This window comes from Lissotriton vulgaris, chromosome 4_1, assembly GCF_964263255.1.
Source record: "Lissotriton vulgaris chromosome 4_1, aLisVul1.2, whole genome shotgun sequence".
Taxonomy (NCBI): domain Eukaryota; kingdom Metazoa; phylum Chordata; class Amphibia; order Caudata; family Salamandridae; genus Lissotriton; species Lissotriton vulgaris.
This window is the reverse complement of record NC_141691.1, coordinates 338,802,289-338,828,682: the sequence shown is the minus strand read 5'-3', so window position 1 is coordinate 338,828,682 and position 26,394 is coordinate 338,802,289.

The window sequence follows — 26,394 nt, the reverse complement described above, 5'->3', positions numbered from 1 at the left end:
CGAACTAGCAAAAAGTTAGAGCTTGACTCAAAAGGTGTGCTTTTTTTTTTGTTATTTGAAATAAATATATGCAGCCGTTTCTGAGAAATTTGCATTTAAAGAGTTGCCTGGGTTGATCATGAAGTGGTTAAAATGTTAGGAATATCTGTGTGGTTGGTCCCCTGTTAATGGAAAAAAATAAATTAGGCCTTCTGCTTGTCCGAGATAGCTTTTTTGCCTGTCTTCCCTTCTGGTACCACTGATTAACTGGCTGCACACCAGAGAAAAATATTGTGGAGATCAAAACAAAACGTGGGGACTTTGTCCGGAAGTAAAAAAAAAATATGAAATGGGCAGGGTAGGGACACATTGTCGCCTCTGATACTTATGGAGGAGGTGGTGACCCAAAGGAATTCCCCCCAACCCACCCACCACGGCCATAATTAAAACAAGATGTATATATATCTTTTCTTAACCACAGTACATCTGAGATTTGACGCGGACCGTCTGTAAGGTCATGTGGTACTCCTGCAAGAGCTGCCGCTTATGTTTCACCTCCATAGTTTTGCAGTACTGTGTAAACTTAACCAGGGGATTCTGCTGAGTCGTGATGCTTCAGCATCGCTACCAGGATCACTGCAAAAAAAAAATATATATATATAAAAAAGTGAATTCCGATACCCTGGCCAAAATCCTTCCCAAATACAAACAGAATTCCATAATCTGTCCAGATGCTACTGACCTTGACTCAAAGTATGATGCGATAATAACTACCCTCAGGCAATCAATTGATGAGTTAGCCCCCGAAAAGACACAAAAAGTAAAGGGTGCAGAGAAAGGAGCCCCTTGGTTCACCCAAAGTCTACGTGAACAAAAAAGAAAGCTCCGCTATCTTGAAAGATGTTGGAGGGAATCCAAAAAGGATACCGATAGGGAATCATATAGAACATCATTTCAAACATATAAAAAGCTTATTGTTTCAGCCAAGAAGGATTATTACGAGACACGCATAAATAATGCTACAAACATCCAGAGAGAAACCTTCCAAATCCTGAAAGAGCTAAGTAAGAAGGAGGAAAAGGCAGACATATTGATCGACTGTGACACCTTTCAAGGATATTTCCTTGAAAAAGTAGCGACCATCTTGTCTGATATCAAGAAAGACAATCCAGTCTCACACACCGAACAACTGCCTCCTTTAAACTCCTCAATCCCTATCTTTACCAGCTTCCCCGAAATCGACCCTACCACCCTGAGACAACTTGTAGCATCCACCAAGTCAGGCTCCCCCGCTGATCCCTGCCCACCCGACATCCTTCGACTAGCAATTCCGATTCTAGAGGATCAGATCTTAGACCTCCTAAACACCTCACTAGCTACTGGATCATTACCAACTTCCTTTAAAGAGGCACGCGTCAGACCCCTGATAAAAAAGCCTGGGGCAGATCCAACTAGCCTGAAGAATTACAGGCCAATCTCCCAGCTGCCATTTCTGTCAAAAGTACTAGAACAGCATGTGCTAAAATCTCTGTCATCCCTCCTGGAATCTCACCACCTTCTCCAGGAGCGGCAAGCTGGTTTTCGTGCCCACCATAGCACAGAACTAGTAATGCTGTCCGTACTAGATGAGCTCAGATGCATGGCTGACAGTAAAAAGCCAAGCGCCCTGATATTATTAGATCTTTCAGCGGCGTTTGATACTGTCAGCCATGCACTGCTCCTGGGCAGACTGGCTAGGTTTGGGATAGGAGAGCAAGCCCTCAAATGGTTAACAGCCTTCTTATCAGGGAGGACGCAGAGGATCCAGCTAGCAGATCAGGTCTCCGATGTGGGTACCTTAGCCTGTGGAGCCCCGCAGGGTTCTGCGCTCTCTCCACTCTTATTTAATCTTTATTTACAGCCATTGATAGAGTCCCTGGCAAACATGAACTGTAAAGTTTTTAACTATGCCGATGATACTCAGCTGCTGCTGAGTATCGACAACACACCATCGGCTCAGTCCATGGCCCAAGACATATTACGTTTTACAGTAAACTGGATGTCGTCCAATTTATTGAAAATCAATCCAGATAAAACGGAAGTTCTCGTAGTTTCAACCTCCACCTCCCCCTGGAATGATTTGTTCTGGCCACAAGAACTTGGACCTACTCCAAAACCGTGCCCTAATGTTAAGAGCCTCGGTATGAAAATCGATCAGGAACTCTCGATGGCTAACCAAGTGTCCGCGGTAGTTGGTTCTTGTACCAATTTGATCAGGCAACTGCGTAAGCTCGTCCCCCTACTCTCAAGGAATATGCTTCGAACCATTGTTTCAGCCACAATAGTGTCTAGAATTGACTACGGCAATGCGTTATACCTTGGCCTCCCAAAAAATTCCACCAACCGTCTTCAGGTCATTCTGAATGACGCAGCGCGTTTGATATTTGGAGTGCCGAGGCGGACTCATGCCTCCCCTTTGCTTTATAGGCTACATTGGTTGCCTATAGTACAAAGAGTCGAATTCAAGAGTATGTGCATCTGCCACAAAGCAATCCACGGACAGGCGCCAGCCTATATAAAAGATAGGCTTGAAATACATGAACCTAAGCGCGCCCTGCGATCGTCCGGCTCTTTTTTGCTATCCTGCCCACGCTTTAAGCTGGCAACAAAAGGAGGCAGATCCTTTTCAGTTCAGGCTCCTATCATCTGGAATAAGCTACCGGAGGCGCTTGGCAGAGAATCCAACCTTCTCCACTTTAGGAAGTCCCTGAAGACTTTACTCTTCAAAGACGCATTTACACTTCAGTAGTCGGTTACTAGCTTCAGACACCTCTATACTTTCATCTTGTTGCTGTACTTGGTCAGTAGCGCTTTGAGACCTGTCGGTGAGTTGGCGCGATACAAAACCCAGTTACAAATTACAAATATATGTATATATATATATATTACAGCTCAAGAAGCACCAGAGCGCCGCACTCCCAGGCGGGTGCCTCCGTTGCGAGGGTGCACTCGCAAATCCAATACCGCTCCACCTCCCAGTAGCGAAATCTCCCGCAGGAAGAAAGGAGGCACTCACGGAGGTACGTTAGTAAATGTATTTAATCACAGCAAACTGACGCGTTTCGGTCGGAACCTTTCTCTAAGTTTACCGAACCAGCAGAGGCGTCGACATTTAAATCATCAGGGTCATAGAAATCGACATAGGACATGCCTTCGGGGAAGGGAAAGGAGCATGGGCGCCATATTGGAGTGTCTGAATATCACAGTCAATGACTAAACTTAGACATCATGATCACGGCCTGGATGGGCTATTACATCAGACAAAGCGTGAAAAATATAATGAAACACAAATGTCCTACGCACAAAACAAATAATATTGGCAAAGTACAAAATGTACAATTAGGATGAAAATTCACGTGCTTATTCCTTATCCCCCCTGAAAAAATACTCGTGTTGCCATCAAGCCCTGGATGGGCTAATTAGCTAATGATTCAACCATTGAACCAAGGAGGACCCTCACTCCTATGCATCTAGTGCCCAAATAAGGAGACTTTATGCATTCTAAACAATTAATAAATAAATCAAAACAAAGACAAAAGCAACAATCGCAAAACCTGACATCATAATTAATAGCATATGCAGCAAGAGGAATGTCTATCCACGTAGAGCTCCTATACGTGAAGGTAAATGACTTAAAAAAGTTCATATGTCAAATTCATGAATAATGAATGTAAAACAAGACCAAAATCGTTAAGGATAATGTGTAGCAAAAGCAGAATATAATTAGAAACAGAACAGAACAACAATCCAGGTCATCACCTAAATGTACCTTGAAGAAATACCAGGTCGAATACACATACAGCTTCAAATTCATAATCGACATTGGTACCTTTGAAATACATATCTACAGGTGAGCTATTGAAATCTACTCCCCCAGATGAGATGACAGTTCTTCATGTATATTCATACCCAATGGCATTTTGGTTTGCAGATCAATTATGTACCTGGACTCGAGTCTATGGAGTCGGACAAGCCTGTCCCCTCCTCTCGGGTTCAGTGGTACATGGTCCAGGCCAAAGAAACTTAACTGATCCCTGTTGCGCTTATGTGCTTGATCGAAGTGGCGCGCCACCGGGTACGCCTCATCGAAATTGGCAATAGCATGTGCTCTAAAACTCGCATCTTCAGTGGATTAACTGTGCTGCTGATGTACCGCAGCCCGCAAGGACATGTGAGGCAGTACACGCAATAAGGGGTGGAGCAAGTTATAAATTTGTGGATCCTACGTTGTATCCCCGTATCGGGGATTGTGTAAGATCATACTCTTTTACTGAACTTGCACGCCTTGCACTTCCCACAGGGGGAAAAAACACAGATTTCACCAAAAGCGTTAGTCTTAGGGGACTCAATCAAATGGCTCTGCACCAAATGTATATATAATATAGGAAAAGATCCCGGCATTGCTGATCACTTCCACCAAACGGGGTCGGTGCGAGGGACGGGTGCCGGAGCCCGCTATAATGTTTTAAGAAACCTTAGTATATCGAGTCCCATACAAAGAAACACTTGCACTCCAGGATTGTGGTCACAAAATATTATTATATTTGTATTACTGGCAACGCGTTTCAACCACAAGGTCTTTTTTCAAAGCCAATTAGCACAAACAAAAACCACCATTTTATCGTGTTTACATCAAGTGACATAGAAGACAAACAATGCGCTTCCGGCTGATCATAGGCATAAAAAACAGACTCTCTTTACAGCCTTGGTTTCCACATGGAAAATAATTGTTAAAATGATCACAATTATTCACGGCATATTCACAATTCATTATTGCTGTCCACATGTAATTTGACATGCCAAACTTTATAAATTACAATTTAGATTGTTGTCTGGTATTAAATCGTAACAGTTTCAATAAATCACAATCCATATGCAAATTACTTGGAGCCTGAACATGGTATTGTTATGAGGGTTTGAACTGTATGAGGCCCTCATTACTGGTTAGCCTCAAAATTCTCAACAGACCTGGCCAAGTGGCCATAATCACGAGAACCCCACTCTCAGCGAATACCACAAAGCAATGCCTGAGGTCACCAGTCAGTCATACATAATGCAAATAAAATACAGGAGATATCAAGGGAAAAAGGAAATTACTTTCCACCGTGATAAGTGGATACCGTGCAAGGAAATCAAATGACATAACTCAAGGAATTAAAAACATGGCTCCATGAGAGGACACACTGTACCCCCTAGGCCCTGTCAAAACCATAAAATTCACTACTCGGCTCATGATCCCATGAGCTACCTAGCTACCAGAGCCCTGGTCTACTGGGCCACCTGTGAAGTTCTTCCCGGTGCAGACGTTGAATCTCGGATGGGAGCCCCCACTGAGGTCCAATATACCACAGGGGAATCAATATCAAAAAGGGAGCTGGACATGTCCTAAGGAACGTAAAGCATTAGTCATCCAATGTGGAGAAACAGTTCCTCATCCTCATTCATGCCCGAGGGAGACTTGCTGCCCAGAAGCAGAATGTAACTGGATTCCAGGACTCCCAGCCGTTTCTCTCTGTCTCCCCCTCTGGGGCTTGTTGCCACCCTATCAATGCCAAAGAAAGATAAGGCATAACGATTTTGCTCATGACATTTTACCCAGTGTCTGGAGGTCGAATAGTTGACATCACCATTTCTAATCGCCCTTTAATGTTCCAAAATTCTCTTTTTCTGCAGAAACATTGTGCTTCCCACGTACAACTTTTCATACAGGTATACCACCACATACACACAAAAATCAGAGTTACAGTTTATAAATTTGCTGATCTCTCTTGTTTTTCCTGTGGGTAGCAGGAATGACTTTGTTTTTACTGCCCCCACAGGCCTTATACCTACCACACTTGAAAAACCCTTTCTGTTGCTTTATCCAGCTTTGCTCCCTCCTGTTGTCCATATAGCTGTGCATATAACATGTCCTTGTGGGATCGAGCTCTTCTGTAGGTCACCAAGCTGTGTGTGGATACATGTGAACCCACCACCGGGTCGCCATTGACTATGTGCCAGTGTTGGTTCACAATGTTCCTAACAACAGTTGACTCTGTATTGAACATGGTGATTAATCTAACTGGGTTCTCCTCTTGTGTGTCTTTCATTTTCTTGACAAGAAGAGTGGCCCTATTAAAACCTGCTGCCTTTCTTTCTGCTGTTTTCAACAATTTCATCAGGTAGCCCCTTCTCCTGAACCTTTCAAACATTCTTTCTTTTTCCGCCTCATAGGACTTATATGTGTTGCAGTTTGCCCTTATGAGCTCCCCAAAAAGGGATGCTCCACATGAGTTTAGGTGGGTGATGGCTATCAGCATGCAGCACACTATTGCCCGCTGCTGCCTTCCTGTGTAGTGTGATAGAGATACTATTGTTTTCAATTAGGACACACACATCCAGAAACTCGATTCGTACTTGATCACATATGTGGGTGAATTTCAAATTAATCTCATTGTCCACTATTAGTTCCAAAAACATTTCCAAGTCAGATCTGGTTCCACTCCAGATCAGGAAAATATTGTCAATGAATCTAGTCCATAAAGCAATATGTTTGTTCAGCTCCATATTTTTCTCAACCTGCATCATCTGTTGCTCCCACCACCCCATGAACATACACGCATAGCTCAGTGCAAAGCAACTCCCCATTGCAGTTCTGAACTCTTGTTTGTACCACTTGTCCTCAAACAGAAAGAAGTTATTTTCTAAGTGAAACGTAAGCATGTCTAGCAACATCATTGAATGCTCATACATAAAAATTGAGTTATTCCTAAAGAAATGTCTACATCCTGCACTCCCCTTAGAATGTTCAATGCACGTGTATAACACAACCACATCAATAGTAGTTAACCAAAAGTTGTCCTGCCAGTGAATTCCCTCAATCTTATTTATGAAATCTGTGCTGTCCCTACAGTAGGAGGGGAAACTTAGGACATACGGAAGCAAGAACAAGTCTAGAAATACCGAGGTATTTTCAAGGATGCTTCCATTGGCTGACACAATGGGCCTGCCAGGTGGATTCAACCTGTCCTTATGGATTTTTTGGCAACATGCAGAAACACAGTGCCACAGGTTTCTTTACATGGAGAAAGCGGAACTCACCTTCCCCTAGGAGTTCTCTTCTTTACCATTCCGAAAAGTTTGTGTAGAAACTGCTAGTCCAGTTGCCTTACCATACAGCTCTCTAGTCGATCTTCTATAGTTTCCCGATAGCATAAGCTGTCTATTTGCCTTCAAAGCAGCTCTATGTTTCACAGTGCAGGCAGCATGCCGCCTGCACTTTGAAGAGGGGAGAGAGAGAGAGATATCCCCTTGCCGGCAGGTGCAGTAAGTGACTGCATCAGCCTGCATGCGAATGTCTGGTGTCACCATGGGACCCCTTTCTCCCTTCCAGAAGTCTGCCTTTTAATGTGCCTCATAAGAAGATTTCTGCATGCCCCTATGCAAATGAGGATATGCCTTTTCATGATAGCGGTGGCCCTACATATGTGCCAGCAGTATTACAGGAGGGGACTCGCAAGCATTCTGTAATACCATTGTGCCCCAGGGGTACACAAAGCTGGTTCCTAATGCTTGTTACGTCCATGAAATTTATTTTCAGTGGAAAGTGCGGCTGAATCACAACTACTCAGTGATGACTGCCATAGTGTAATATATCATTCTGTATTATAGTCTTTATTGTTCGGATATATGAAGTTATTGTTTTTATATATTCCTTTGAATGTTCCCTCAACTTCATTTTTATAACATATCAAAATATAAAAAGCGAGCAAGATGTATGCAAAAACTTTTAAAGTGTTGTGTGCATACACACAATAGTGCTGCCTGCGCTTGAAAAGCGGGTCAGGAGGCTTTTCATACAATAATCACGGAGATCATATTCGTGTTCCACCACCTTGGGTATTCGCCCCGTCTCTACATCGCAGTTTCAACCATTCTGACCTGATGGGAAGTGACCACTCCAATAACACCCCTCCGTTGGTTAACATAGTGGGTGAACCCACCAACACAATAAACATAACATTCCTCCTATACCCACAAATAAAAGAAACAAAAGAAAACACCCACTGCAGTAGTGATCATCATAGAGAGAGAGAGAGATACACCAGAACTAACATCCATAATTCATTGCAGTAAAACATCATTCAAACAAGATGATCTTGCCGGATGGGGTCAAAGATAATATCTCTCTGTTCTTCGCCGACTGGCATTTCTCCCCTGCTCATCTTGCTTGACAGCAGTTGGTGACGTGCCTAGATCCACCGGCACAGCTGGCAGACCACCTTCCTCAGCTGGTTGATTCATGTGGAACAGATGGCTCGCTAGGAACTTCCTCCTCATCCATGGGCATTTCCACACCGTCTGAGATATCTAGATCTTCTCCAGATCCACTTGCAGGGGCTCGAAAACATTTGAAAATTGAGACATTCCTCATTATAGTCTCTCCAGCTCTCTGAGCAGTAATCATTATGCCTTTCACTGTTCGCACCCTCGAGGGATGAGGCTCAAACGATACAGTGAACTTTCCTCGGCAATATCTATTTTTGACCAGCACCAGCTCACCCACTTCAATTGAACTCTGCTTGGCTCTACTAGTTGGGACATGTGGATATTCCATGTTCTGCGCTTCTGTCAATTCTCAACAAATTGTTGGTGCACAGCTGACGGCTTTTCCACAGAAGGAAGGACATCACCCACGGGCATATTCATGCAAATAGAACTTGGGCTGACATGAGTCGTCGAATGAGGAGTTAGCCGAATCTCTCGTAGAAAGGCATAGAAGTGCAGGCCATATTCTGGCCATTGGCCAACACAATTCTGAGTACCTTTGCTAGACGGGGACCCGGAGGGTCGGCCGAGTACAGGGGGAGAGGCCTCCGATAAGGGCCGTCTCCGGCGATCGTACAGACAAGTAACTTCCCCCCCACAGATGGACACCACACAAGGATGAGTTCAACACACTTTATATAAGAATCTTGAGGCAAGGTGATAAACGATACAGGGGGGTCAGGACACGAGGGTCCTCCCAATTCTAGTCTCTGTAGGGGAAAGGGGTAGTGGGACAGTCTTAGTGCCGGTCCGGTACAGGGGCGGCAAGAGGGAAGCTCACAATCCTCGAGCTTGGGGTTCCGCAAAGATGGGCCGCGGCAGCGCCAGCAGGCTAGGACGATGGTTCACAACGAGGAGGGCCGCGGCAGCGCCAGCAGGCTAGGATGATTGTTCACAACGAGGAGGGCCGCGGCAGCGCCAGCAGACTACGAAGATGGTGCATGACGAGAAAGGCCGCGGCAGCGCCACCAGGCCAAGATGATGGTTCACGTTGAAGAGGGCCACGGCAGCACCAGCAGGCTTCGGAGATGGTTCAAAAGAAAGGGCCGCGGCAGCGCCAGCAGGCTTCGGAGATGGTTCACAAGAAAGGGCCGCGGCAGCGCCAGCAGGCCTCCAAGGATGAGTTCCTCACGGTGTTTCTCGACTCCAAGATACAACTGCCTTCCTGCTCTGGAGCTGCCCCAGTTATAGGTCTGGCCTCCTTTGATGTCCGGACCCTCGCACTTGGAGGTCGGGAGGTCCGGGATGAGGGAGTCCAGACACCCAGCAGGGGGGTGGAGCCAGCGCTCTGGGAGGCCGGGGGCGATGGACACCTGGCGGAGGGGAGCCATTGACACTCCTTCTCCCATTGACCTGCCAAGTGGTGTCTTCACCCCCTAGGTGGATGGTGGTGCCTCGATGTCGGGGCCTGGCCAGGCCCAGGGTTGGGGTCGAGCCGAGGCCACGCAGCCTTGTTATGTAGTGTCCAAAGATGGGGGCTGGGCCGGGGCAGTGGTGCTGACGGGGGCCCGGGCCAGCCGATACTGGGGTGTTTAGGGGCTGGAGTTCCGTTGTGGACGGGTCGTGGGCTGCCCCAGCGGGTTGCCGGGATAGTTCTGGTCGGGGATACAGGGAGAGCCGGGGTCCGGTCCCCGTCATGCGGGGGGGGGAGCGGGCCTTCCCCGAGGCCTGTCCAACAACCTTATTGAGAGTGCGCATAAAGTGCTCTTTCTCACCATTCTACTGCGGCCATCTGCGTGTGATTTTCCTGCGGAGAATGCCCCTGGAGTGCACATATTCAGTAAACTCATGACTGTCGAAAGGGGGGCCATTGTCAGCACGCAATTCCTGATACAGGCCATGGGTGGCAATAATCTTTCGAGATTAAGTATTGTTTGACTGGCAGTGGTGGACTCCATGACCTCAACCTCGGGGTACTTTGAAAAATTATCGATGACCACTAACATGTGTCGACAATCAGGTAGAATACCAAAATCAGCGCTGGCTCGTTGCCAGGGAAATCGTGGGATATCTTCTGGTTTGATAGGTGCAGGTGAGTCAGCAGGGGCGTTAGTTTGGCACAGGGAGTACTGACGTACCGTACGCTCCACAAGGAAATCCAGATGGAGAAACCACACTTTCCATCGCAACCGAGATGTGGTCGTGATGACCCCTTGATGGGCCAAGTATGCGAGGTCCACCGCTCGTTGTAGGATCGCAGCGACCACCAAGCAGGAACCCCTCATGAGACAGCCTTCCGGGATACAACCAGTACAGTATGAACACTGTGCGAAGAGGTTAATGTTAACCTTGCATCATCCATGCAATATGTGGTCGTGTTCAGTAAGGTGCACCACCTTCCGTACCGCACAGCCAATATGCCCAGCTGGATACACTCATCAGTCAGAGTGGCTTTGATGATCTCCTCCAGTGAGATGAGGAGTGGGCGGGAGCATTCAACAACAAAACGCACATTCTTCCACATCTTCCTCGTCAAGTTCTGGGCTTTTAGTTGAATGCCTGGCATGCTGGTATAGGTAGTCCGCAGGTTTGGGAGCACTGTAAACTGATAGTCTTGCAATTTTAAAATCCATTTCTCAATCCGAAGTTGGGGTTTGGAGGATAATCCCATGAACAAAGGGATTAGGGGTTTGTGGACAGTGTGGTCATACAGATACAGATGAAAATGATGGCATCCCCAATGGCTATTGTCCCTATGTGAGAACAGCATTACTCAGTCTCAGTCATCCCTCGGCTGGCATAGGTCACAGGATCCCTCTCCCCATTGATTTGTTTCTGGGATAGCACTGCTCGGAGATCCGTGGGACTGGCATCGACAGGTAGCTCAGATCAATTGGCTGTGTCAAAGTAGACCAAGGTCATATTAGCCGACAATTCTCGTTTTGTGGCCTGAAATGCTTCCTACTGATTAGGCCCCCAATTCCAGGCTGTGTTGTTTTTTGTCAGCTCTCACAAGGTGGCGGTAAGGTCTGGGAGATTGTGAATGAATCAGCCACAGTACGTGACCACACTGTGAAAACATCTCACCCCGTTCACAGAGGTGGGAGCTGGGGCATCCTGTATGTCCTGGACTTTGACAGGATCCAGTAATACCATTTCTTGGGAGAAACGATAAACAAAGAAAGATATTTCTTTTTGGAGAAAGGCACACTTTTCTCAATGAAGGGTTTGACTATTCTCTTTGAGGTGTTGAAAGGTGGCTCTCAACCGATCGAGGTGTTCAGGCGTTGAAGCATGCACCAGAATGTCATCATTGACGTTGAGGACTCCATCTAGGCAAGCCAGTACACTTCGGATGGAGTTCTGAAAAACGTCGGCTCCACTAGAGATTCCAAAACTGAGATGTTTGTACCTTCTCAATCCTACATGAGTAGGGAATGAAGTGATCACTCAAGATTCTGGGTCCAAAATCAGCTGGTGATAGCGCGCTCTTAAGTCCAGCTTTGAGAACCATTTTGATCCACTGACTGTGCACATGATATCGTCAATGGTGGGTGTCAAGTGTTGCTCCTTTTTGATTGCCAGATTAAGTAGGTGCATATTCGTGCATATTCTGACTTCTCCTGGTTGTTTGGGTTTATGAACTACTACAATTTGGGACACCCACAAAGTCGGGCCTTCAACCTTCTCATTCATATCCACCTGTTCCACATTGATGATTTTTTTTCCTCCACCTTTAGCCTAAGATGAAAATCCACCCTCCGATGTTTGAAGACCACTAGCTGGATCAAATCATCAATGTGTAGGCATATCAAACTGTTTTTGAGGCTTCCTGTGCCCTCAGACAGTGATGAAAATTGAGTCACCAAATCCTCAACGCTCTCCTGGTGTATGCTGAGAATGACAGGTTGAAGGCGCTCTGCAGTCCAGCAACTTAGTAGCATCCCGGTGCCTCCTTTTGTGACTGATACTTTGGCATGAGTTGAGCGAGATTCCTGAGCAATTTTGGTTGTGCATCAGGGACTGGCACATGATGTTGATGGAAGCCCCAGTATCAACCAGCGCCTGTACTTGATGACCACCAAGGAAAACACTGCGTCTTGGAATGTGTTTTGGGGGGCATCCATCAGGTTGCATGGCATTTATCACATGAACAGCACTTTCAACATCATCATGGTCCATCTCCCCTTCATCCGGGCATCTGGTGTGTGTAAGGCATTAACTGGTTTAAGCTTCTAACCTTTTGGTGGTGCCGAAAAGGGACGGACTTATGTCAAATGGTTCTGTTTATTGCATGCAGAGCATCACATCACTTGTGCCAGGCAGGCTCCTTGGTGTGGGTAGGGACCTATGCGTCCAGTCTTAGATGATGTATTCATCTTGGTACGGGACTTCCTCCTGTCAGGGTTTCTGACAGCTACTGCATTGACCGGTTCTGTTTTGACCTGGTGCTGTTGTGCCACCTACATATGAGCTGTTCGCATCTAGCATAACTCTTTCAACCTATCCAGGGTTAACATATCCGCCATGGGCATTCCTGGGAGTTGGAGGATATTTTCTCTGAGTTTTGCTGATGAACAACCCTGAATCAATTGAGCTTGGATTTCATCATTTTCATCTGGTATGGTGCAGGTGCTAGCTAGCTCCCTCAGGCGGGCATAGCACCTATCAATGTATTCACCTGGCTTGACATAGTAGGAAACGTTCATAGTCTGGATGAGCCAAGGGTTCGAAGTAGGCAGTTAACTTACGTGTAAGGTGGTCCTGCTTCGGCGATTGACTTTCCAGGTTTATATATGGCAGGCCCACCCAGATATAGAAGCATGGTGCGCTGTCTGTCCGGATCCAGGTCAATTGCCCCAAAGTAGGTCTCCAGATGTTCTACCAAGTCTTTCCATCTTGCAGTCTTGGGCGGACGGGGGACCATCAATCAGAAATGGCTCTACAGGCAGTATAGCTGTCATGGTGGCCGGTAAGGAAAATGATTATGGTGCTATAAATGTGACACACCTCACTCACTCTTCTCCCCCCACCAAAGAGGCAGCCCAGACTCAGTATAATGTTAGTTAAATGTGCCTGGATAGCGGGTGGTAGGCCTTGAGTGGGTGAAGAACAGCATTGCAGGCAGGCCAACAGAGTAGCAACAAAAACAAAAAAATCTCGTCCCTTTTTTACTTTTTTTCTTTTTTTTTCTTTACCCACGGTGGGCTGCAGACAGTGCTTGACTGTAGAAGGACCAGAGGACTGCAGGGCAGGTGCAGAAAGCACAAAGGTCACTATGGGAGCCCAGCTGCTGCAGGGTAGGCAGTCATCAGTCCCACATCAGGCTGTCCCGGGCCTTGCAGAGGAGGAGAACCAAAGAAAACACACCTCCTTCATGGCTCACGGCGTGCAGGAAAACCACAGGACTGCTCCGCTAACAGGATGGTAAAGATGTGCCCTTGGCAGCAGAAGGGCTGCGACAGGCCACGGTCAGCGAGGCCCCATCGGGGAGACGCCAGGAGGGGCGGTGCGACACACCTTGGCTTGTGCGCGCAGACCGCAATCAGGCCGGAGCATGATGGATGCCCGGTGCACCATTGTGGGAGTTACCTTGATGGAGCTGACAGCACGACACAGCAAAGCCGGAGAGGCAGACACCACAGGCGTGAGATCGCAGGAAACGCCCTGGAATCGCAGAAGTGAGGTGGTGGTTCAGACCACCTCGTCACCAGTTGTCCTGTGCACACACACACACACACACACAACAATGTGGCCTGTGCTTCAAAAGCTGGACAGGAGGGCTTTCATACAATAAATACAGGAGATCGTATTCATGTTCCACTGCCTTGGGTCATGACCCCAATGCTATTTATTTGCCTTTGTCCGTACGTCAGGGTCTCAACCATTCCGACATGACAGGAATAGACCACTCCAATAACATCCCTCAACTGGTTAACAGCATTGGTAAACCCACCAATACAATAAACATAACAGGGGGCAGCTGCTGTAAATTGCATAGGAGGAGTGGCCCAATAAAAATCCAGTGGGTGTAAAGGGGGCCGCCGCGCATGGTGATTATAGCGCTCTATGGCGTCTGCAATGAGGACGCGACACCAGTGATTATGTTGCTGTCGTGGTCCCGACTAACTATCTCGGGCCATGCCACTTTATTTGGTACTGGCGCAGGTGTCATACGCCAGCGCCGATGCGTAACCTCCCGGCATGGGTAAGCTACACCGCTACCCCGCCGGAGGACATTACATTCCTTTCAACCTTTATTAAACATAATTGGTCTTTCAACAACCTAAGTACCAACACGTCAAGCCCTTGTTGAAAAGACTGCACTGGCTCCCGGTCGCGTCCCGCTGTATCTTCAAAATGGGTTGCACTGTTTTCAAATCTCTATCTGCTCTTGCCCCTGCTTTTATTTCTCTTAGTCTCAATCGTCACATTCCCTCACGGCACCTCAGGTCCTCTGCTCACAATCTTTTGGTCACCCCCAGGTTCAAACGGAAGAAACATGATGGTGCCTGTTTCTCCTTCCTTGCTCCTTCCACCTGGAACTCTTTCCTTCTCTCAATCCGGCTCACTCCTGATTACATCACTTTTCGTAAAAACCTGAAAACTTATCTGTTCCAATTAGCTTATGATTAGTCCCTTACTCACCCGCTCCCACTCTCCATTTGTCTCTGAGCGCCATGAAACCAATTGGTGACCGTGCGCGGTAACAAGTTTTTTTAACATAACATAACATAACATAAACATAAACAAAACATCAACATGTTGATCTATTACCAGTTCTGGTCGTGCCATCTGCTATCAGCTCCTACACAGTCACAGGTCACAGCCCGCTGCAAGTCTTTGGTTCTTCACACCATGAATCCCGCCAGATGGGAAGAGGGAGCTGGATTGCTCCTCATGCAGTATCTGGAATACTCTCCTCGTGATGACGATAGGGACAAGGCCAATTCCTGCAAGACTCTGACATCAGGAGATCTCATTGGGAAGCTGTCCAGTCCTCCGTCTAGAACTCCGAGCGGTGATGGTGGTCCTCGGTCCGATCTGGGAGACAGAATTTGCTCCCTGGGTGCCTGTCTTTGACATAAACCATGTCCCTCTCTCGGATGGTCGACGCCTTCGCTCCTCGGTTGACACTGGCATGGCCGTTGGTACTGGTCCTTTTGGCTAGGACCCTCGTAGTGTTAATCTGGGAAGGGGCCCAGTTTGGGAGATGGGGAATAGTGTCTTGCACCACCCGACCCATGCTTGATGATCCCAGTGCCCTTTCAATCATGAGATGAGGTGTCAATCTGTATTCCCTCAGGAAGCTATAGATGGCTCTTTCCAGGGGTGCTTTTTTGGTATGCTCGATGCGAATGACTTTGTTGAGTGTGCTCATGAACCTCTCTACTACTCTGTATGCTCGGGGCCAGCGCGGTGTTACTTTCCGATGGCGGATGCCCCAAGACTTGAGATAGTCGGCAAACTCTTGTCCCTGAAAGGGAGGGCCATTGTCTGTCTTCACCAACTCAAAGATCCAGTGAGTTGCAATGATCTTCTCCACTTTGGTGGACACTTCCGTGGCTGTTTGGCTTCCGGCGATTTCTACCTCTGGGTATTTTGTGTAGTCATCGATGACCACGAGGGCATAGCGCCCATCTGAAAGATGCCCAAAGTCTATACTGATGAACTCCCACGGTCGTTGGGGGTTGTCTTCAGTGATGACGGGGTGAGGACAATCAGATTGGCTAGACACCTGGCACCATTGGCATGTTCTGACTGTCTGCACGACCATTGGGTCCATCCCCGGGAACCACACTTTTGGTCTCAGACTACCTTTTGTCTTCACCAAGCCCTGGTGCCCCCGATATGCAAGGTCCACTGCCAGCTGCGCAAGGCTTGACGGGATCACTAGATGCGGGCCTCTAAGCAGGCACCCACTGCCGTCGACAGAGAGTTTGTCCTTGATTCTCACTCTAGCGTGGTCTTCTCTTGGGCTGTTCATTGGGTCATTGTGGTTTGAATGGGACACCAGTCATTCTTACGAACTGCAGTGATGGCTAGTTGCAGACACTCATCATTCTGAGTGGCTTCCACAATTACTTCAAGGCTTATCGGAAGGGGTCCGCTATGAAACGGATGTACTCCTCGGTGTCCTCAGCATCCTCTTCCTCTGCTCTAGTTGTGGCCCTCGGATCTCTCAAGAGGTAGTCTGCTGGGTTGGACGAGCCTGGTTTGTACTCTACCCAGTAGTCATATCCATTTTTCTATCCTCGGATGGGGGGCTTTGATGCGGATCCTTGAACAGGGGTATTAGGGGCTTGTGGTCAGTGGAAACTGCAAATGGGTGTCCATATACGTAAATAATGAAATGCTGACAGGCCCAGTGGATGGCAATTGCCTGCCTCTCTATCTGAGAGTAGCACTGCTCACTTTCTGTCAGGGAGCGGCTTGCATAGGCAATCGGAGCCCATTGTTCATTGCGTTGTTGTTGCATGAGCACTGCCCCTAGCCCATAGGGGCTGGCATCAACAGCGACGTTGGTAGGCCGGGCCTGGTCAAAGTATAACAGCGTGGTGTCTGCTGAGAGGGCCGCTTTAGTGTTTTTGAAAGCTTTTGTTGGTCGGGGCCCCACTACCACGTAGTTGTGGACTTCGTCAGCTCCATGAGATGCTTTGTGATGTTGCTCAGATCAGGGATGAAACGCCCACAGTAGTCTACCATCCCTAGGAAACTCTGCACTTCCAAGATGTTGGCGGGCGCCGGGAATTCCAGAATGTCTTGCACCTTGTTGGGGTCTGGGGCCATTCCTTTTGTCTGTGAACATTTAGCCAAAGAAGCTGATTTTGTTCTTCAGGACTTGGCACTTTTCTTTGTGCAAGGTGAGGCCGGACTCTTTGATCCACTGGAGAATGCTGGGAAGTCTACAGTAGTGATCCTCCACTGATGAGGTGTATACCAACAGGTCAATACTCACATTCAAAACTCCTGGGAGTCCGCTGATGACTTCTGTAATGGTGTTCTGGAACACCTCCATGGCACTCGAGATCCCAAAGTTGAAGCGCTTGTATCGCCTGCAGCCGACATGGTTAGAGAAGGTGGTAATCTATCGGGAGTCCGGATGTAGGGGCAGCTGGTGATACCCTGACTGCAGGTCCATCTTTGAAAACCACAAAGTGCTGTTTAGCTCACCCAGAATGTCATCGATGGTGGGGGTTATGTGACGTTCTCTTTTTATGGCTGCATTTGGGAGGCGCATGTTGACACAGATGCGGACCTGCCCTGGCTGTTTTGGTTTCCTCGCCACCACGATCGGGAACACCCATGGAGTAGGCCCATGGACCTTCTCTGTGATCCCTTGCTGCTCCAGCACTTCACAAATTTGGTTGACAGAGCACAACCCTACAAGGTCAAAGGCATTAACTCCAGTGAGTCAAGAAAATATTATAAACAATATTGAAGCAGAACAAGTTGAGTACAAAAGCAGTGATTCTTTTATTCTCATATATTCTTCAATGTTGACTTGAAGAACAGAGAAAAAGGACAGCTGACACGTGTTTCGTCTTTTGATGACTTTTTCAAGGTTGTTTAACAGAAGTAATGAACATTGTTTCAGGTTGATTCCATATAGTCGAAGTATTTTTTGCATAACAATTGCACATATCAATATTAAAACACCCCTAAGAGTTGGGGAAAGGAAAAACGGGAAGCGAAAATAGGGGGAAGAGGAAGATACCTAGTCATGCAAGAGATCACAAGGTGCTATACCAGCTAACTGTTTATGCACCATAGAAAAAACACCAATATTGTGCAAAAAATCGTAGAACGAAAGAAAATATATAAGATCAAAAATAGAGAGCAAGTCTCCAAAGATCTTGTCCATTTAATAGTACATGGAAAGAAACAAGTGTACACCAGAAATGTGCACCAGAAACTTTCACCATACAAAGTGTATATCTTTTTAAAAAATACCTAGGAGCAACAGGTTCATCTGAGTCTGAGGCGTATGGTCGTGGTCATGTGCGATCTCCAAAAAAACGTGTGAAATGCCCAGGCTCCTGAGTTTGAGACACATACAAGTTGTGGGCATTAAAGACATGAGGCGCAAACGTAAGAGATAATAATTTGTGATTAGACCTAGAAATCTCAAAAGTAGAAAACGATTAAAAGTAATTTAGTCAAAATCTTCTCCTGCAATCGTTGCGATACAGTAGAGTGTATACGAAACTAGGCTAAAGTATCTAAGCTAGAGCACCATGATGTTTAAAAACGGAAAAAGAGTGGGAAAGAGTACTGTATAACTGTTATTCCCAAGCTAATTGCTATAAACAGTACTTAAAGGGTATTGGGTATAAAATATAGATGGCGATCAAGGTAATAAATACTCCACGTGCCTCACATCATCCCATCACTTACTAGATGTGAGTACAATGTCCCATAGTCCAATCTGTAAGAGTACAATTTGTCTCGCCCAAAGTCAAAAAGGACCCGTGATCAAATGGCTTTCAAATATCCGGAGACTAGAAAAAACAAATAGTTATTGGTACAGCACCCTGATATCGCTTATGTGGCCAGTTTACAGGCCAAATAGAAATAGGTATTAATAAGTTAACTCCAGAATCTCACTTAGGGAGACAATAACTCCATGTGCAGGACGTTTCCTACTTTGGCTCTGAGTTGTGAGTTCTCAGTATAACGCCATAGTATAATGGACTATAGAAAGTGAAAGAGGAGAAAAAAAGGGACAAAACTCAAAAAGTAACTCGCCCAAAAGGTGATATTGCAAACAGTGTTTACACGAGAGTATTTGACCCTAAAATCCAAGTGAATGAGCCCAACTCGATACCCCAAATTTACTGGCAATTCAGAAGTGAGCTCTACTTATTTTTAGATATTTTTAGAAAACCCAAGTATCAGTATTATATTCCAGTAATACAAAAGTAAGACTTACTTATTTTAAGAAAATTCGAGTATCAGTATTTAATTTCAGTAACTTTAAGGTAGAAGCCGCATTTGATAATGCGGAACTTCCAGACGGTCCCAGGGTCAACGAACTGTAAAGATTTATAAAACACTGTTAGCATTTCTCACATTTACACATGAAGATAGGAGAAATGCGAAAATGCTTTGAGAGATTAACAAGTGTCTATAATTGTAAGAACCTTAACGTATTGTGCGCACATATGGCACGAAGTCCCAATATGTAAGAACCCCAACAATGTAATGGCCGAAGTAAGAGCTTCCAAAATTTTGCACAGGAAGTTAAAAAAAATGCGTTGAAGTAGTAATCCAATGGCAATATTTGGCTATAACTCGTCGTATAAGGCACATATGTGGCACTCTTTTTGTAGTTGTCAAAAGGCAAAAATTTGCTACAACTCTTCATTTAACGCACACATGCGGCATGTAAAAAGTTTCAAAAGGAAAGTATTGCAAGAAAAACTCACCCCGTCTCGCGAAAAAAACGCTCTTGTCAAGTCTTGGCCACAAGCAAACATGTCAGTTAACGAATGCCACTTCAAATATACAGCAGTTTTCCGCCTAGCGCGTCATGGCGTATACGTGCAGAACATGCCCTCGTATCGTGGGAAGCGTGCCGCCACCATGTTTTTAGTTTGTTTATGCCCTTAATAAAATGCTTCCGAATGTCGAAAAAGTGAACGTTTGCCACTTGCGATGAACTGTTGTCATATTAGTTGTCATATTATGATGAGTTTTTTTCTCTTTTCGTGCCAAACAAAATCGGGCATATGCCGGTGTAGTATAATCATGGGAAGAGGGTGGGAAAAAAGGTCTTTTTATATAGTGGAAAAAGATCAAGTGTCTATTATTAACAGTCATTCGATGGTGACCAAAGGTATCACCATCGATTGGCTGTTAATTATTCACTGGGAATGTGAACAGGAAAGTACCCTAAATATACTGTGTTAAAATGTGTCAAGACAACAAGGGAAATTACCTGCTCAAGGTTGCTCTGCTCAATGAGCAGAGATAAGTGTTGTTCCTGTTCTCCTTATGATTAAGATGTGTCAGTTTATCTTGTTTTCTCCTCCTACTTTTTTCGTCTCTCTGTTGCTTCTGTAATAGATGTGGAGTACTGTGTTCCAATGAGTTGTTCCCAACTGATCATCATCTGCTACGATTGTTTTGGTACTATTGTTACCCTCTGATTATGTCATGCGTATCTCGCTGTTTAAACGACAAATTTGTGGTACATTGCCTGACTGGAACTTAATCTGTATTTATTTATATAGATAACCCTGCCTAGACGCTTCAGGTATTACCTGGTAGAAAGTATTACATATATACTGTGGTATGAAAATATGCTCGCCCCTTTTTGTTTCACACACATATTAGTTGTAAGTTTCCGCTTGTTGCATATGAAATGATGTATTTACCAAATTATGCATTTTGTAAATGTCAGATGTCGCTTATAGACACATGCTCGCTGACTGTTTGAGTGCTGTTTAAAAAGTTTTACCATGTAAGTTGCTTAGGTACTGACACCCTCTTGTCCACTTTGCTTCGCTCTTTCTTTACTGTTCTATAATACATGGTGTCCTAGCATAACTGTTAGTATGCTTTGGCTGGGGCAATATGTATGCTACTAACTAAGCACTAATTAGGTAAGCTTGGGCTTACTTTACTCATTATCTTTTTCCACTGTATAAAAAGACCTTTTTTCCTACCCTCTTCCCCTGATTATACTACACCGGCATATGCCCGATTTTGTTTGGCACGAAAAGAGAAAAAAACTCTTCATAATATGACAACAGTTCATCGCAAGCGGCAAACGTTCACTTTTTCGACATTTGGAAGCATTTTACTAAGTGCATAAACAAACTACAAACATGGCAGGGTCACGCTTTCCATGATACGAGGGCATGTTCTGGACGTATACGTCATGAGCGCTAGGCGAAAAAAACGGCATATATTTGAAGTGCCGTTCGTCCACTGAAATGTTTGCATGTGGCCGAGACTTGACAGGAGCGTTTTTTTCGCGAGACGGGGTGAGTTTTTCTTGCAATACTTTCCTTTTGAAACTTTTTACGTGCCGCATGTGTGCGTTAAATGACGAGTTGTAGCAAATGTTTGCCTTTTGACAACTACAAAAAGAGCACCGCATGTGTGCCTTATACGATGAGTTGTAGCCAAATATTGCCATTGGATTACTACTAAAGGGTTCAATGCGTTTTTTTTTTACTTCCTGTGCAAAATTTTGGAAGCGCTTCGGCCATTACATTGTTGGGGTTCTGATATATTGGGACGTCGTGCCATATGTGCGCACAATACGTTAAGGTTCTAACAATTATAGACACTTGTTAATCTCTTAAAGCATTTTCGCATTTCTCCTATCTTGACGTGTAAACGTGAGAAATGCTAACAGTGGTTTTGAAATCTATACAGTTCGTTGACCCTGGGACGGTCTGGAAGTTCCACATTATCAAATGCGGCTTCTACCTTAAAGTTACTGAAATTAAATGCCGATACTCGAATTTTCTTAACATAAGTAAGTCTTACTTTTGTAATACTGGAATATAATACTGATACGTGAATTTTCTAAAAATATCAAAAAATTAGTAGAGCTCACTTCTGAATTGCCAGTAAATTTGGGGTGTCGGGTTGGGCTCATTCACTTGGATTTTAGGGTCAAATACTCTCGTGTAAACAATGTTTGCAATATCCCCTTTTGGGCGAGTTACTTTTTGAGTTTTCTCCTTTTTTTCTCCTCTTTCACTTTCTGTAGTCCATTATACTATGCCGTTATACTGAGAACTCACAACTCAGAGCCAAAGTAGGAAACGTCCTGCACATGGAGTTATTGTCTCCCTAAGTGAGTATCTGGAGTTAACTTATTAATACCTATTTCTATTTGGCCTGTAAACTGGCCACATAGGCGATATCAGGATGCTGTACCAATAATTATTTGTTTTTTCTAGTCTCCGGATATTTGAAAGCAATATGATCACGGGTCCTTTTTGACTTTGGACGAGACAAATTGTACTCTTACAGATTGGACTATGGACATTGTACTCACATCTAGTAAGTAATGGGATGATGTGAGGCACGTGGAGTATTTATTAACTTGATTGCCATCTATATTTTATACCCAATACCATTTAAGTACTGTTTATAGCGATTAGCGTGGGAATAACAGTTATACAGTACTCTTTCCCAATCTTTTTCTGTTTTTAAACATCATGGTGCTCTACTTAGATACTTTAGCGTAAGTATTATAGACTCTACTGTATCGCAACGATTGCAGGAGCAGATTTTGACTAAACTTACTTTTAATAGTTTTCTACTTTTGAGATTTCTAGGTCTAATCACAATTTATTATCTCTTACGTTTGCGGCTCATTTCTCTAATGCCCACAACTTGTATGTGTCTCAAACTCAGGAGCCTGGGCATTTCACAAGTTATTTTGGAGATCGCACATGACCACGACCGTACGCCTCAGACTCAGATGAATATGTAACTCCTAGGCATTTTTTAGAAAGATATACACTTTGTCTGGTGAAGGTTTCTGGTGTACACTTGTTTCTTTCCATGTACTATTAAATGGACAAGATCTTTGGAGACTTGCTCTCTATTTTTGATCTTATTTATTTTCTTTCATTCTACGATTTTTTTGCACAATATTGGTGTTTTTTCTATGGTGCATACACAGTTAGCTGGTATAGCACCTTGTGATCTCTTGCATGACTAAGTATCTTCCTCTTCCCCCTATTTCTGTTTCCCGTTTTTCCTTTCCCCAACTCTTGTTTTAATATTGATATGTGTAATTGTTATGCAAAAAATAATTCGAATATATGGAATCAACCTAAAACAAAGTTCATTACTTCTGTTAAACAGCCTTGAAAAAGTCGTCAAAAGACGAAACTCGTGTCGGCTGTCCTTGTCTCTGTTCTTCGAGTCAACATTGAAGAATATATGAGAATAAAAGAATCACTGCTTTTGTACTCAACTTGTTCTGCTTCAATATTGTTTATAATATTTTTTTTGACTCACTGGAGTTAATGCCTTTGACCTTGTAGGGTTGTGCTCTGTCAACCAAATTTGTGAATTTTGTCTGTATAGGGATATTCTTTATACATAGTAGCACTGTTGGTGGCACAGTGTCTAACATAGAGCACACTGGAGAATATCCATTCTTATTTCTTTAACTTTGGGGCAAAACTATTATAGATGTGCTGGCTGTAGTATACCACTGCCATCAAGTGCTCTTGAACTGCTCCAGCACTTCCAGCTCGTCTTTGACTTTTTGTTGTAGGTGGAACGCTATGCGCCTGTGCCTCAGCGCCACTGGCTGTACTGACTGGTCAATGTGGAGTGAGACATCTTTCCCTTTTAGGCATCCAATTCCTTTGAAGATGTTGTCGAATTCCTCCATGAAGGCCGCTAATTCCTCTTCTTGGACAGCGAGAGCAAAAGAGATCAGCTTCAGCTCTTGTACCGTCTGGCCGCTTATCAGCATTCCGCTTCCTTCTTTGGTCACATACACTGTGGTGGGAATCATGACTTCCTGATGCCTAAGTTCGGTTTTGAAGCATCCCGAGAGTGGGATAGGTGTCTTCTGTCCGTAGGCAAATACCCTTATCCTTGCTTCGGGCAAGGGTGGACGTGGACTCAATTGGTTGTATATGTTGGCGGCCATCAGTTCAGTTGAAGCCCCTGTGTCTATGGTGACCTGCACGTCTTGGTTGTGAATCTGGATTCGGCATTTTAGGAGCTGGCGTCTTTTCCGAGGTGGTTGATCCACTGCGAAAACATAATGGACGGGGTAATCACCGTGTTGTCGTCCATGTCTTCGCTGTCTTGCGTTTTGGCTACACTCTGGTAAGCATGGGCGGAAAATCCGTTACGCTCGCGGATTTTGCGGATTTTCGGGAGATTCGCAATCCGCGAGATTTGCGAATTTCTCGCAAAATCCGCAAATTCGCACGCAGCGGATTTTTTTGCGGCGCGCGGCGTTGGTGATACAATTTTTGCGGCGCGCGGCGTTTATCATCGTTTGCCGGGATGTTTTTCTCGATAGTTTGCGAGTGCTGCGCCATTTTGGATCTTGCTGTGTGATCCCGCGGGATTTGGCGAGCGCGATTACGTCATCGCGGCTTGCGAGCGAGAGTTTGTCAACGCGAGTACAGCGAGATCACGTCTCGCGGTACTTCGCAATTGCGAGATTTGAGATGCGGCGAGCAGCAAGAATCTCGCACAAACGAAAATATAAAATTTGCAATTCTGCACAAGAAATCCACCAGCAAGCAGCATAAACCTTCTTGAAATGATGATTTTTATCTGAATAACTCCTTAGGTTGACATTTGCCTGCACTTTTTTAGCGAGGAGTCCATTTTGGGGAGGGGGGTGGGAGGAAGGAAGTGCCCCACAGTCTTCAACTTCCTGTTCCTGTCCAGCAGGCTCCTCCCAGTGCTTTGTCCATCTCCTGGTCACTTTTCATTTGGATGTGGAGCTGGAAGGAATACTTTTTGTGGATGCTGCTGGATATTTGGATTTGAGGCCTTTTTGACTTTCTTTGGATCATTGTTGGATTAGAAATTTTACAAGTAAGTTTGTTTGGGGCATTACAGTTGCTGCAACAAAAATTTTGGAATTTTCGATTTTTGGGCTGTTTTGGGGCCTTTTGCCCAGGGGTACTCTGTGGTGGGTGGACTGAGTCTTTCTGAGGGGTCTCTTTAATGTGAACATCATGGAGGGCATGGATGGCATGGGATTGTGCTGATTTTAGTGTGTTTTTCGATTTTTTTGGCTGCTGTTGGGGCCTTTTGCCCAAGGGTAGTGAGTGGTGCATGGACTGAGTCTTTCTGTGGGGTCTCTTTAATGTAAACATCATGGAGGGCATGGATGGCATTGGATTGTGGTGATTTTTTAGTGATTTTCGTTTTTTGGGGCTGTACTTGTGGCCTTTTCACCAGGGGTATTTGAGTCTAGCATGGGCCTAGTCTTTCTGTGGGCTGTCTTGAACTTAAACATCATGGAGGGCATGGATGGAATGGGATTGTGCTGATTTTGCAGTGTTTTCCGATTTTTGGGGGTGTTCATGGGGAGGGACAGGCCATGTGGCTGGTGGCCATTTTGAGTGCAGCTACAGGCACTGGCCATGTGCTGGGAGGCAAGTGGCCATTTTGAATGCAGGCTTTGTTGTTAGGCCTCCAACCATTTTGCCTACTTTTCAACCTTTATTTATGCCCAGGGGTAGTGAGTCTTGCATGGGCCTAGTCTTTCTGTGGGTTGTCTTGAACTTAAACATCATGGAGGGCATGGATGGAATGGGATTGTGCTGATTTTGCAGTGTTTTTCGATTTTTGGGGGTGTTCATGGGGAGGGACAGGCCATGTGGCTGGTGGCCATTTTGAGTGCAGCTACAGGCACTGGCCATGTGCTGGCAGGCAAGTGGCCATTTTGAATGCAGGCTTTGTTGTTAGGCCTCCAACCATTTTGCCTACTTTTCAACCTTTATTTATGCCCAGGGGTAGTGAGTCTTGCATGGGCCCAGTCTTTCTGTGGGTTGTCTTGAATTTAAACATCATGGAGGGCATGGATGGAATGGGATTGTGCTGATTTTGCAGTGTTTTCCGATTTTTGGGGGTGTTCATGGGGAGGGACAGGCCATGTGGCTGGTGGCCATTTTGAGTGCAGCTACAGGCACTGGCCATGTGCTGGGAGGCAAGTGGCCATTTTGAATGCAGGCTTTGTTGTTAGGCCTCCAACCATTCTGCCTACTTTTCAACCTTTATTTATGCCCAGGGGTAGTGAGTCTTGCATGGGCCTAGTCTTTCTGTGGGTTGTCTTGAACTTAAACATCATGGAGGGCATGGATGGAATGGCATTGTGCTGATTTTGCAGTGTTTTTCGATTTTTGGGGGTGTTCATGGGGAGGGACAGGCCATGTGGCTGGTGGCCATTTTGAGTGCAGCTACAGGCACTGGCCATGTGCTGGCAGGCAAGTGGCCATTTTGAATGCAGGCTTTGTTGTTAGGCCTCCAACCATTTTGCCTACTTTTCAACCTTTATTTATGCCCAGGGGTAGTGAGTCTTGCATGGGCCTAGTCTTTTTGTGGGTTGTCTTGAACTTAAACATCATGGAGGGCATGGATGGAATGGCATTGTGCTGATTTTGCAGTGTT